At 53.4% G+C, this 12,426-nt stretch overlaps 1 protein-coding gene across 3 annotated transcripts in view; it reads left to right on the forward strand.

Moving 5' to 3' along the window:
• The window catches only part of PDE4B (phosphodiesterase 4B), a 176,866-nt gene that overhangs the window by 137,239 nt on the left and 27,201 nt on the right, over positions 1-12,426 (forward strand). The gene's annotated exons all lie outside the window — the stretch shown is intronic.

Consider the following 12,426-nt stretch of genomic DNA (forward strand, 5'->3'; position numbering starts at 1 on the left):
GCTTGGTGAAGCAAGGAGCTTCTCAGAGAATCAAAATGCAAGAAAGGAGCAGGCAAAGAGTGAGAAACGCTGGGAACAAGGGAGGCATGGAAAACTTTGGCATGTGTTGGGCTGACCAGAGGCTGATGGAGCTGTGAGTGGTGAGGGGACCCCAGTGGGGGGATGGAGCAGGGAAAGAAAATACAGAAAAAAGTGTTGATCCATGGGTGAAACAGCCTAATGGTAATGGTACAGGAAAGACCAAAATAGTCAGCATTTTTTTTGGTCTCAGTTTTCATCCCCCAGCCTGCCTGGGAAGGAGGGATGGAGTTCAATGAGGGAGCAGCCAGATGGGGACAGCCTGGAGGAGGTGGAGGTGTCCAGGCCCACATCATTGGACAGGGGTCAGGCTGGAAAAGCTGTGAGGTCAGTGTGAGTCGCCCATGAAAATTGTGGTGCTTAGGAAGGTGACAACAGGAAAAAGGTGCATCTTTGAGAAGGGTGGGGCAGATTATGGGAGCTGTGGACTGCTCAGACTCTTCCCATCAGTGAGAGGTCACTGAGGTTTTCCTCTGGAATCTATTTCCAAACTCACGAAAGACAAGAAGGAAGACTGGGAATGGTGGGTGCAGACTTGCCAAAGCAGGCTGTGTTGGAAAGACCCCACCTCCTCCTCCAAGGCCTGGAGGGTGGCCTGGCCCTGGGGCCGTGGAGGGCCATGGTGGGTGTGCAGGGAGCCCTTGGGCACCGTTTCCCACAGCATTCCCACATGGCAGCTGCTGCAGGGCTGGGAATAGCGGGACAGCAGGCTGGGGGTGAAGGCTGCTGGTGGCTGATGACAGGGGGCTGTGGGGTGTCCAGCAATGCCCCGCAGCTGCTGGTGCTGCTGCTCGGCTGGGATGGCCCCTCCGTGGGTGGGAGGTGACCTCTGGGGTCCCTTCCTGTGCCTGGGGCACAGGGGAGCAGCGAGCAGAGAGTGGCAGCACCTCCGGAGGGCGATTCAGCCCATCCCGGGTACTGAGAATAGACCAGGATCACCCCGTGGAGCTCCCAGGCACTTTCCACTGCGCTGTGGGGAGCTTAGGTGATTAACTGGGGCTGGCTAAAGATAGCCCAGCTGGGCCCCCCGGCAGTGACAGTGACATTTCTGCGGCTCAGGGTCCTGCTCGGGTTACCGCAGCTGGCCCGGGGCTCAGCCTCGGGGCTGTTGACTCAGAAACATCGCTGCTACTATGGCACTGAGGGACTGCCGGCCCTGCTGCTCCTCTGGCCCAGCCCAGTCACACTGCAGGAATGAATCCTCCCCTCGCTGGGAGCCTCTGCTTCCCAGCTGGGCCCTCTTCCTTCTTGGGATGCTGCTGCCCTTTGGTTTTGTGGCATTCCCTGCAGACAGGAGGTTTTCCCTTCTCCTTTTCATTCCCCATGCTGACAGAAGCTTGGGCTTCTTCCTTCTTGCGACCATTTTTGTGGCATTCCCTGCAACCAGGAGGTTTTTCCTTCTCCTTTTCATTGCCTGTGCTTTCTCTTGGTGAGACATCTCCTCCTGCTTCCCAGAATCTTCCAGTTTGAACCTGGATGTGTCCTGGATGTTCTTGGCGAGTGCTGTTTAATCACTGCCATGACGTCTTCAGCGGCTCTGGAGCCGTTTTTCTTGGGGCTGAGTTTTCCCAGCAGCTGGAATGGTGTGTCCCAGAAAGGACCTGTCTTTAATTAGGGAACTTAGAATGCCAGGCTCCTCAGCAATCCAACCAAAAAGTTCCTTTTTCCTGCTCGCTGTTGTTTGGAAAAGAGAAAAGAGAATAAAAATGCCCCCCAAAATCTTGGCTCTATTTTGCCAGAGGCTGTAGCTGATGTCAAACACTCATCCCCGATTTCAGTCTCCCACATTATTCCTGGCAGCTCCAGCTCACTCATTTCCTGGCATTTTTCGCAATTAGCAGTGGAAAAGCTTTCACTTCATTTTTTGTCTCTATCTTCCCTCTCATCTCTGAATACAGGCCCCATTGTTCCTGGAGCTTTGGAGCCCCTGTTAGGATTTCATCCTCGTTCCCCCACAGCTGGATCTCCTCCAGTGCCACCTCCTCAGTGACCCCCTGCCAGTGGCTGTGCCAGTTCACCCCGTTCCTCTCTCCGCAGGGATTTCACTTCCCAGGCCTTTCTGCCCCCATCTCATGTGTTAACGCTGGCTAGCAGAGGAAAAAATCTACATTTCCAAAGTACTTTTTTGTTGAAAGAATAAACTGTGAGACAACTCTGTGCTCATTTGCATGCAGTGCCCGTGCCCACTCTGGCTGCAGCTCCTGCCGAGCTCGGGCACCCGCTGGCCCCACTCCACGGCCAACAAAGAGAGAGCCCTTCCTCTCCTGCCACCTCCCCTGCACGCCGAGGGAGGCTGCAGGTGTGGGAAACCCGAGAGGGGACAGCTCGAGTGACTGGTCGGACTGGAGTCCCAAAAATACGGCGAGGGGAGAAGGGCAGGCTCGTCCATTTGCTGGGGAGTTGCTCAAGAGCGTCGTGGCTCCACCTGTTCCGCGGGCGCTGGGGCTCCGAGCCTTTCTTAGCACATCTGCACTTATCTTTGCAAAAGATATAATTAGGGTGGGGAGGAGGGGCAGTGCAGCTGGTGGCTCCCTGGTTCCCATGGATTTTGCTCACTTCTCATTCCAGCCCTGCGCTCCAGCAGGCCGGGAGCGTGAGTGTCCATAGGATCTGCAGCAGGGAGCAGTTGGGAATGGCAGAGAGTGGGGCTGGGTGGTGCTGCTGGATGCAGCTTGCTTTCCAGTCACACCTTTCCAATCACACCTGCTTTCCAATCACACCTTCCTCAGGTGCTCATATGGCTCTTGTGCTCAGAAAAAAAATCTGTTCATGGATTCCCGAGTGTTGGAAGGTGCATGGGGGACCTGATGCCTCAGGGTTTGGCTTTTATGTTTTTCACATTCTGTGCTGCTTTAGTGTGTGGGTCTGGGCTCCACATGAGGGGATGCTGAGCTCTGTGCACAGAGCAGGGAGACAAAACAATTCCTGCTCCAGCTGGGCACCAAGGACAAATGATCCAAATCTCAGCCCAGGAGCACAAACCCCGTGGGCTGGAGAGAGAAAAACAAGCAGGGTGGGACTGCCTGGGCTAAAGCTGGAATGGGACAATGAACTGCAAGGTGCAAATGGAGCAGAACTGATCCCAGGGACAGAGCCCGTGCCCGGCCGTGCATTTTGGGGCCATTTTGGTTCATCTTGGGTGCAGCCCTGGCTGGGCTCTGGTGCTGCCCAAGGTGGGTCCATGGAGGAGATCCTTGGAATCAATCCCTGCTTTATTCTGGAACTCTGTCCAGCCTGCACAAGGCATCGGATCTATAAAAGCAACTTGTAATTACAGGATTTTTTCAGTGATTGTAGTTTGGGAGGTGGTGCTATAAGATTTGGACATTTCATTGCAGATTTGAAGTGAATCCCAGGGGCTGTGCTCTGTGCCTTTGATTGTTTTCCATGTGAATTTCCAAATGTGTCCAACAGAAGGATTTCCACAGGAATATTTTCTGGATCTGGTAGAACAATGCTTTAATTCAAGGAAATAGCTCTCAGAATCACTAACAGGATACATTAAACAAATAAATCACCGGGTGTCAGTTATTCCCTCGGCATTGTGAGGGATAAATATGTAAACATGTCCACACGATCCGTGAGCAACCACAGCTCCATTAGGGAAGGCAAAGGGTGAACGGCTCCCAGCCTGCACAGGCCCCTTTTCCATCAAGTCCTGGCACGTCCTTTGTTGATAAACCTGTTTTACTCAACATGCTCTGGGGTTTTAGAGTGATGCTAGGCACTGGGAGTAATTAACGTGGGGCAATATTCCTGCTAATGAACCTCGTGTTGTGGGGCTGAAATAGCCATTTTCTGACACTGGTTAGTCATTAAAGTGGGGTGATATTCCTGCTAATGAACCTCGTGTTGGGGAGGTGAAATAGCCATTTTCTTTTGGGGAACGAGAGGGATCCGTGGGACTTTTATCTGAGCCATGGCCGTGTGAGTGCCCTGGTAAATCACACTGAGCACCCTTCTCCTTCTCCTTCTCCTTCTCCTTCTCCTTCTCCTTCTCCTTCTCCTTCTCCTTCTCCTTCTCCTTCTCCTTCTCCTTCTCCTTCTCCTTCTCCTTCTCCTTCTCCTTCTCCTTCTCCTTCTCCTTCTCCTTCTCCTTCTCCTTCTCCTTCTCCTTCTCCTTCTCCTTCTCCTTCCACACCTCTTCTCTATCTCCTTCTCCTCCTTCTTTCTCCTTCTTCTCCTTGTTTCTCCTTCTTTTTCTTCTCCTTCTTCTCATTTTCTCCTCTTTCTCCTTCTCTCCCCATCTCTTTTCCATGTCCTTCTCCTTCCCTTTCTCCTCTCCCTCTTCTCTCTCCTCCCTTTTCCTGGCCCAGGAGTTGATCCCACAGTTCCCAGCTAAGCCCAGGTGGGATCAGCTGCTGGATCAGTTGGGATGGACTCTCCCCCAGAGGGGCCCTCTCCCACCTTCTCCCCACACGAGCTCATAGTCATGAGCAGCCAAGGAGTGAGGGATGCAAATGAGGCCTTCAGTGACATTAATGAGCTCTATCAGCTCCCAAATAATCATCTGCCATCCATATGATCTACTCCAGCATCTGCCTGCTCTCCCCAGTCCTTTGTGTCATCTGCAGTAATGACAACAGTTGGGATAATCTGTCATAAACAGAGAATAATTAAAAGTGGGGTGGTTTAAGGTCCTCTGATGACTGCAGACTCTGGGCTTGCGCCCTGTGGCTTCACCTGGGAATTAGGGATGTTTTTAAAGTTGTTTTCTTAATGTATCTTCCAGCTGGGGGTCTGGGACTGTGCTGTCAGACTTTTCCTACAGCAGAGTTTTCGTGCACCAGGATAAACATTTCCACCTGGCCATACACATCCACCAGGGCTCCAAAATCCTCATCTCCCCCCGGAGCCATAGAGGAGGAGCTCAGGTTCCCAAATCTGCTCGCTCTTCACCCAGTTGCGTGCCACTCCTGGAGGGAAGGAACCATTTCCCCCTGTAACACTTGGATTTTCATCTTTGGGGGTTTATGAGTGTTTGTCTGCTGTAGGTTTTGTGGAATTTTACCAGCTTGTCCAACATTATGGGAACATTTCAGTGCCATGTTGTACACCCTGGATTTGGGAATAAATCCAGCATCAAAACTTCTCCCAGGCAAAAGGGAGCAACTGCTCTTATTTATTTTCCTTCTAGAGGAACAGATTTTATCCTGAGTCTAAATTGTTGAGGTAAGGTTTAGATAGAGTGATAATATTTTATTAAATCAGTTGGAATCACTGGAAAATTACTTTGGTGACCTCGAGTCTCAGCTGTTGCTGCTTCAAAGGCAGCTGGAGCTTGGGCTGGGAAGGACAGCCCCGAACACTGAAGAACTTTATAAATAGTCCCAATTTATTGCAGCTAGGATGAAATGAAGAGTAAATAACTTAGAAGATGTCTTATGGCACTGTAAACATGTGGAACAGGATGGATAGACTGAGTAAAGTCAGGAAAACTGCTGGAAGCTGCTTTTAACCTTCCATGTGAAAGTTCCTCTTGGAATTTTTGGCAGAGTCTATCAGAGTTTTTAGGTTTTTTTTTTTTTAATCTTTCCCAAGGAAAGTTGTGATCCAATAGAAGGAATTCCTCTTTTTCCTTGCAGAAGTAGAAATGGAGCCTTTTACCAGTACAGCGAGCCCACAGTTTGATCTTTAACAGTTGAGGAGAGCTGAGTTTGAAAGGATGTTGGCAAATATTTGTCTTCAACATTTCTTGTCCAGCAGATTGGACAGTCTGTTCACAACTCAATCCCACTGGGAATATTCCTCCTGGATTATGGAAAACTGAGGGTTTTGGCGGCTGGAAAGGGAACTGCAACTTCTCCCCAAATTTTTAATTCACCTGGTTGAGATGTGGTGTTTTGGCCTTAAAACTCTTGTGGCTTTACGGCCTTTGCACTTCCCTCCAGAAGAAGTCCTAATGCTTTTATTTATCAGGACTGGGGTGACAAGAGAGAATCATGAGGGAATCAGGAGAGAGAGAATAAACCCCACTTGAAATTCTGGCATTTGGATCCCTTTTCAAAATGTTTCCTGGCTCGGTTCACCTCCTGCGTCAGCCGAGGGCAAAGGCACCAACCCCTCCTGCCTTGCTGTGGCACTTGGGGACAGGATGGGGACAGTTTGTGGGTGAAGGGAGGAACTCTGCAGCTGCAGATAATGTTGGCCTCGTGCTCAGATCCCTGCAGGCCCGAGGGGCCGGAGCTCTGCTGGGAGAAGGATGGCACAGATGGGGTTTGGGGGGAGCCAAGGGTGGGAATTCATCCCATTAATCCCCTTCCCATCTGTGACATGTGTGAAGTGTGTGCTTGTCCTTGCACTGAACTACTCCCAGAAAAGAGGATGCTCCCCAAAACCTCTCACTCTCCGAGTGTTCAAGAGTGAAAAAAGGCCTCAAGTCCATCTTGATGAGCAGCTCTCACCTTTCCCCCTGTACCCAGCACCGTGTGTGAGGCCACACCGCAAATCCTGGGGTCACTTTTGGGCCCCTCCTGACATAAAGGACACTGAAGAGCTGGAGCATATCCAGGGCAGGGAATGGAGCTGGGGAAGGATCTGGAGCAGCTGAGGGAGCTGGGCAGGGGCTGCAGAATCCCTGAGGAGCTGGGCAGGGGCTGCAGAATCCCTGAGGAGCTGGGCAGGGGCTGCAGAATCCCTGAGGGAGCTGGGCAGGGGCTGCAGAATCCCTGAGGAGCCGGGCAGGGGCTGCAGAATCCCTGAGGAGCCGGGCAGGGGCTGCAGAATCCCTGAGGGAGCTGGGCAGGGGCTGCAGAATCCCTGAGGAGCCGGGCAGGGGCTGCAGAATCCCTGAGGAGCTGGGCAGGGGCTGCAGAATCCCTGAGGAGCTGGGCAGGGGCTGCAGAATCCCTGAGGAGCTGGGCAGGGGCTGCAGAATCCCTGAGGGAGCTGGGCAGGGGCTGCAGAATCCCTGAGGAGCTGGGCAGGGGCTGCAGAATCCCTGAGGAGCCGGGCAGGGGCTGCAGAATCCCTGAGGAGCTGGGCAGGGGCTCAGCCTGGAGCAAAGGAGGCTCAGGGGCCCTTGTGGCTCTGCACAGCTCCTGACAGGAGGGGTTTGGGATCTGCTCCAGGGAACAGGGACAGGAGCAGAGGGAACGGCCCCAGGCTGGGCATGGGGATGTTTAGATTGAATATTTGGGAATATTCCTTCCTGGAAAGGGTTCCCCAGCCCTGGCAGAGCTGCCCAGGACTTCCCATCCCTGGAGGGATTTAAAATTCCTGTGGATGTGGCACCTGGGGATGTGGGTCAGTGATGGCCTTAGCAGTGCTGGGAATAGTTGGATTGCATAGTCTGAGAAGGATTTTCCAACCTAAACAATTGTGTGAGAAAAAGAGAGCACAGAAATGTCAGTAAGTGGGAAAAAGCCTCTAAAAAGGGGCTGCTAAGTCACCTCTGCAGGGAGAGATTCCGTGTGCTCCATCACCTTGCAGAGCTGGCAAAGGAACAGATGGCAAAACCTACCAAAAATGCAGTTTTTGCAGAATCCTGGCACTGCAGAGGTGCTGCATTTCAGGACGTTGGAGCATTCCCAGTGCCAGCAGAGAAGCACGAGGCGAGGGCTGCCTCTGTCCTCGCAGGGACTGGCAGCTGCTCAGCTCTGGTGAGGAAATGTCACCTCAGTTCTGCTGGAGTGCCACCAGCCCCAGCCCTCCTGCGCAAACACCGGGCAGGACTCAAAAACTGAAACTCCTGTTGTTGTTCCTCACTTCCCTGTTCTGTGTCAGCAGTGAGTTCAGCCCAGCAAACATGACCAAAGCTCCGCTGTCATTTACGGGTCTGGCTTATGCAACCCCCAAATATAAACTGAAATGTGAGATGGTTGAAGATGCGTCCTGAAGTGTTCCAGGAGCCCCATCCCGAAATGGCAGCAGTGTTTCCAAAGTGCCCATGTGCCTCAGCTGTACCAGGAAGGTGATGGAAGTCAGCCACTGCCCGGGCCTTGGGACGGTTTCTGGCTCTGCTGATGTCAGTGGGACGCTCACGTTGGGTTCAGGGAAAGAACAACTCATGGAGCATCTAAACTTGTGTTTACTGTTTGTGGGAGTCGCTGTAGCAACAGCAGATGCCACTCGGGGAGAGGATCCCAGGGCACTTCAACCCCGTCCTCTGCTCTGGAGCCAGGCTGGGAGAGCTGGGGGTGGCCAGCCTGGGCTGGAGAAGGCTCCTGAGAGCCCCTGGCAGGGCCTGAAGGGGCTCCGAGAGAGCTGGAGAGGGACTGGGGACAGGGCATGGAGGGACAGGACACAGGGAATGGCTCCCACTGCCATGGAATTAGATGGGATATTGGGAAGGAATTGTCCCACGTGAGGCCCTGGAATGGATTTCACCCAGAAGCTGTGGCTGCCCATGGATCCTTGGTTGGACAGGGTTGGAGCACTCTGTGACAGTGGAAGGTGTCCCTGCCCGTGGGTGGAACTGGATGGGATTTAAGTTCCCACCCAACCCAAACCATTCTCTGGTATCCATGAACATTAAATATGAGGAAAGCCAGAAAATATTTGTTATTTTAAGATCATTCCCACACAAAGTTTTTAGATTGGTAGAAGAGCAACTCCTAATGGATTCTATATCTGGCTGTTATTCCGGGGTAGCTGTGGATCTTAAAATATTTCACGGGGGACTTGGAGGGTATATTTTAATTTCACATGCTGGTTCTAAAAGCAAATTTAGCCTTAGGAGTGGGACTGTAGCCCCTGCTTTCACAATTTATTGGCAAATATCCCCAAGTTCATCAAGGGAGCTCGTGCAGCTGCACACAGCCAGGGAGGGTTTGATAAGAGTTGGGGTTTGATAAGAGTTGGGGTTTCCGGGGTGCTGGGCTCAGGCTGCGTCACTCGGTGCCTTCAGGGACAGCTCTGAGTTTCTGAGAAGGGCTGAGCTGGGCCCTCTTCCTGCTGTGGGCCAGGACAGTGACTCTTCTTGACTGGCCCGTGTGATTCTGTGAAATGAGAGGGAATGTGGTGCCTGTGACGTCCCTCCTGCCCCTGCCAAGGCAGCCGGTTCAGAAATGACTGCCCGGTGACCATGGAGGGCACACACCTGCAGGCATCGGTGCACCAGGCTGCTTTCCTGAGAAAATGAGTGAAAAATAAAAGATTGGGATGAGTCAAAAGCCAAAAACACCAAGAAGAGCTGCACAGGGATGCAGGTGCTGCATCTCGCTGGGTGCCAAGGCCAGAGGGAGCTGTGGGCAGGCTGGCCGGTGTCAGGAAAAATGCAAATTCTGAAAGAAAAACGTGAATGGTACTTTTTAAAATCCATTTCTGCCCTGGAACAGCAGCAGAACTCACAGTTTTCCCCTGGGAGTGATCCTTAGCAAGAGCTGTTTGCTCTCACTTTATTGAGTCTTTGCCATGGAAATGACTGGGGGTATCTTAGGGGGCCGTTTTCAAAATATCCCAATTTAAATCGTGAACCCATTGGGCTCTCTGTGGGTTCAGTGCTAAGGCTTGGCAAGTGACAGTGTTCTGCATGAGTAAACCATGGAGGGATCCCTGCTCGCCCAGGATTCCTCCAGGAAACCTCCCAGGGATGAAGCAGGGAGGCAGAAACCGAGGGAAGGAGGGTCCTGATGCGCCCTGCTAAAAATGCCAGAGAACATTGCAAATGTGTAAAACAGTCACTCTTTATTTAGCTCATCTTCTGAAACCCAAAAATAAATATAAAATACTTACAGCCAAACCCCCTAAACCCTCACGTTTCCTAATTCATCTCGATATCCCTAATATAGTTTTGCTTGTTTTAGTTGTGTTTTTTTTTTTTTCCTTTTATTACATAAGACTCAGATTACAGAGTAAAGGAATATCCTGAATATCAGCTCTGGGGAATGGGAGTCCTTCAATATCAAGAGCAGATTTCTGTTCTGGGTCCTGCCTTCCCTGATGGCTCTTTCTGAGGTGAAGTTTGGAAGTGAAGTGACAGTGGCAGCGGGTCCTGCAGACCTGGGCAAGGCTGGAAATCCCCCAAAAGGCTAAAATTAGGGTCTGGTGTCAGAGTCCCTGTGAACCTGTTCCTTCTCCTCCTCCAGGAATGCACACATGCATGGCTGTGCTTCCTGAGGAGTCTCAGGGCAGGAGAACGCAGGATTTGATTTAAACATGTGAGGTTTAGTTTGGCTGAGATGGGTTTCTTGCTCTTCCTAAACTTATTTTGCCTGTGCTGGTTTTATCAATCCCAACGTTTTCTGCAACAAGTGGTTTGAGTCCTTCTGGGTCAACTAATTTACAGGAAAAAAATAGTTAAGAGGGAATGGGAAAAATTCGTTTGATGGAAATGGGAATTTCTCATGGGAGAGAGGAAAATACACTGAGCTTTGTGTGATTGTGTCTATTTTCACCTGCTTTGTGATTAGGCAGGAATGAGAGAACTTTGAATGTTTGGAGCTCTGCAGGCACAGAAAAAACCCCATTAACTTCCAATGCCACAAAGATTTGGATTCACCAAACCTTCCAAAGGTGGCTGTGCCAGGTCTATTGCTGAGTTACCTTTGGCAGGGTTTATTTTCTGTTTATTCTCAATCATTTGATGGAAGGTCCCTCTCCAATGCTGCTTTATTGATGTGGTGAGCGACAGAGAGGATCTGTGCTTGGGAAGAGACAGCAGCACGGGGTGCAGCTCCTTCCCTGGGGACCCTGGGACACGAGGGACACGAGGGACACGAGGGACACGAGGGACACGAGGCAGGGAGGGCAGGGGGACAGGGCTGGGGCTCTGGCTCAGCTCCTGAGTGTGTCTGAGCAATCCTGCCCTGTGATGTCACTGGTACCTGCCCGTAGGAACGCTGAATCCATCAGCCCTGACAGATTTATGGGATGAGCATATGTTACCGGGATTATGAGAAGCAGTTACATTCATGGGGAGATTTTATGATTCACTGTATCCGCTTGTGGAAACCTCAACTTTTACCCCAGAGCTGCTGGGGAGTGTGCTGCTGGCAGGGCTGGCAGAGCTCGGGGAGCAGGGACGGTGGGTTTGGGGTGCAGGGTGTGCTGGGGAGCAGGGGGCTGATGGGGACAAAGCCAGCAGAGCTGGGGAGCCAGGAGGGACAGGAGTGGGGAGTGGGATTGGGAGTGGGGAGTGGGACCTGGAGTGGGGAATGGGACCTGGAGTGGGGAATGGGATTGGGAGTGGGGAATGAGACCAGGAGTGGGGAATGGGATTGGGAGTGGGGAATGGGATCAGGAGTGGGGAATGGCATCAGGAGTGGGGAATGGGACCTGGAGTGGGGAATGGGATCAGGAGTGGGGAATGGGATCAGGAGTGGGGAATGGCATCAGGAGTGGGGAATGGGACCTGGAGTGGGGAATGAGACCTGGAGTGGGGAATGGGATCTGGAGTGGGGAGTGGGACCTGGAGTGGGGAGTGGGATTGGGAGTGGGGAATGGGATCTGGAGTGGGGAGTGGGATCAGGAGTGGGGAATGGGACCTGGAGTGGGGAATGGGATCAGGAGTGGGGAGTGGGACCTGGAGTGGGGAATGGCATCAGGAGTGGGGAATGGGATTGGGAGTGGGGAATGGGACCTGGAGTGGGGAATGGAACCTGGAGTGGGGAATGGGACCTGGAGTGGGGAATGGGACCTGGAGTGGGGAGTGGGACCAGGCAGGGCTGGGGAGCAGAGCTGGTGGGTAGTGAGACTTGGTGAGGTTTAGGAGCAGGGCTGGAGAGGTTGGGGAGCAGAACTGCTGGGGAGCAGAAGCAGGCAGGGGTGGGGAGCAGGGATGTTGGGAGCAGAACTCCTGGAGAGCAGGACTGGACTGATGGGGTTCAGGCTGTTGGGGTTCAGGTCTGTTCGAGAGCAGGGCTAATGGGGATCAGGCTGTTGGGGAGCAGAACTCCTGGAGAGCAGGGCTGATGGGGAGCAGGCTGCTGGGGAGGAGAGCTCTCGGGGTTCAGGGCTGTTGGGGTTCAGGGCTGCTGGGGAAGAGAGCTCTCGGGGTTCAGGCTGTTTGGGTTCAGGGCTGTTGGGGAGGAGAGCTCTCGGGGTTCAGGCTGTTGGGGTTCAGGGCTGTTGGGAAGGAGAGCTCTCGGGTTCAGCGCTGTCGGGGTTCAGGGCTGTCGGGGAGGAGAGCTCTCGGGTTCAGCGCTGCCGGGGAGCAGGCTGTGGGTGCAGCGGGGAGCGGGGCTGGCTCAGCAGCAGGAGCAGCGTCCCGCGGGCGGCGGGGGAGGCCGATGCCCATGCCCGCAGCAGCCGGCGGGGCGGGGGGGCCGCGGTGACGCTCCCGAGCCGCGGCCCTGCCCTGCCCTGCCCTGCCCTGCCCGGGGGGCGCTCGGTTCCCCCAGCAGCGGGGGCCGGGCCGGGCCGGGCCGGGCCGGGGCGGCGGCGGGCGGGGACTCGCTGGCGGCGGCC

Source organism: Melospiza georgiana, chromosome 9 (genome assembly GCF_028018845.1).
Source record: "Melospiza georgiana isolate bMelGeo1 chromosome 9, bMelGeo1.pri, whole genome shotgun sequence".
NCBI classification, from domain to species: domain Eukaryota; kingdom Metazoa; phylum Chordata; class Aves; order Passeriformes; family Passerellidae; genus Melospiza; species Melospiza georgiana.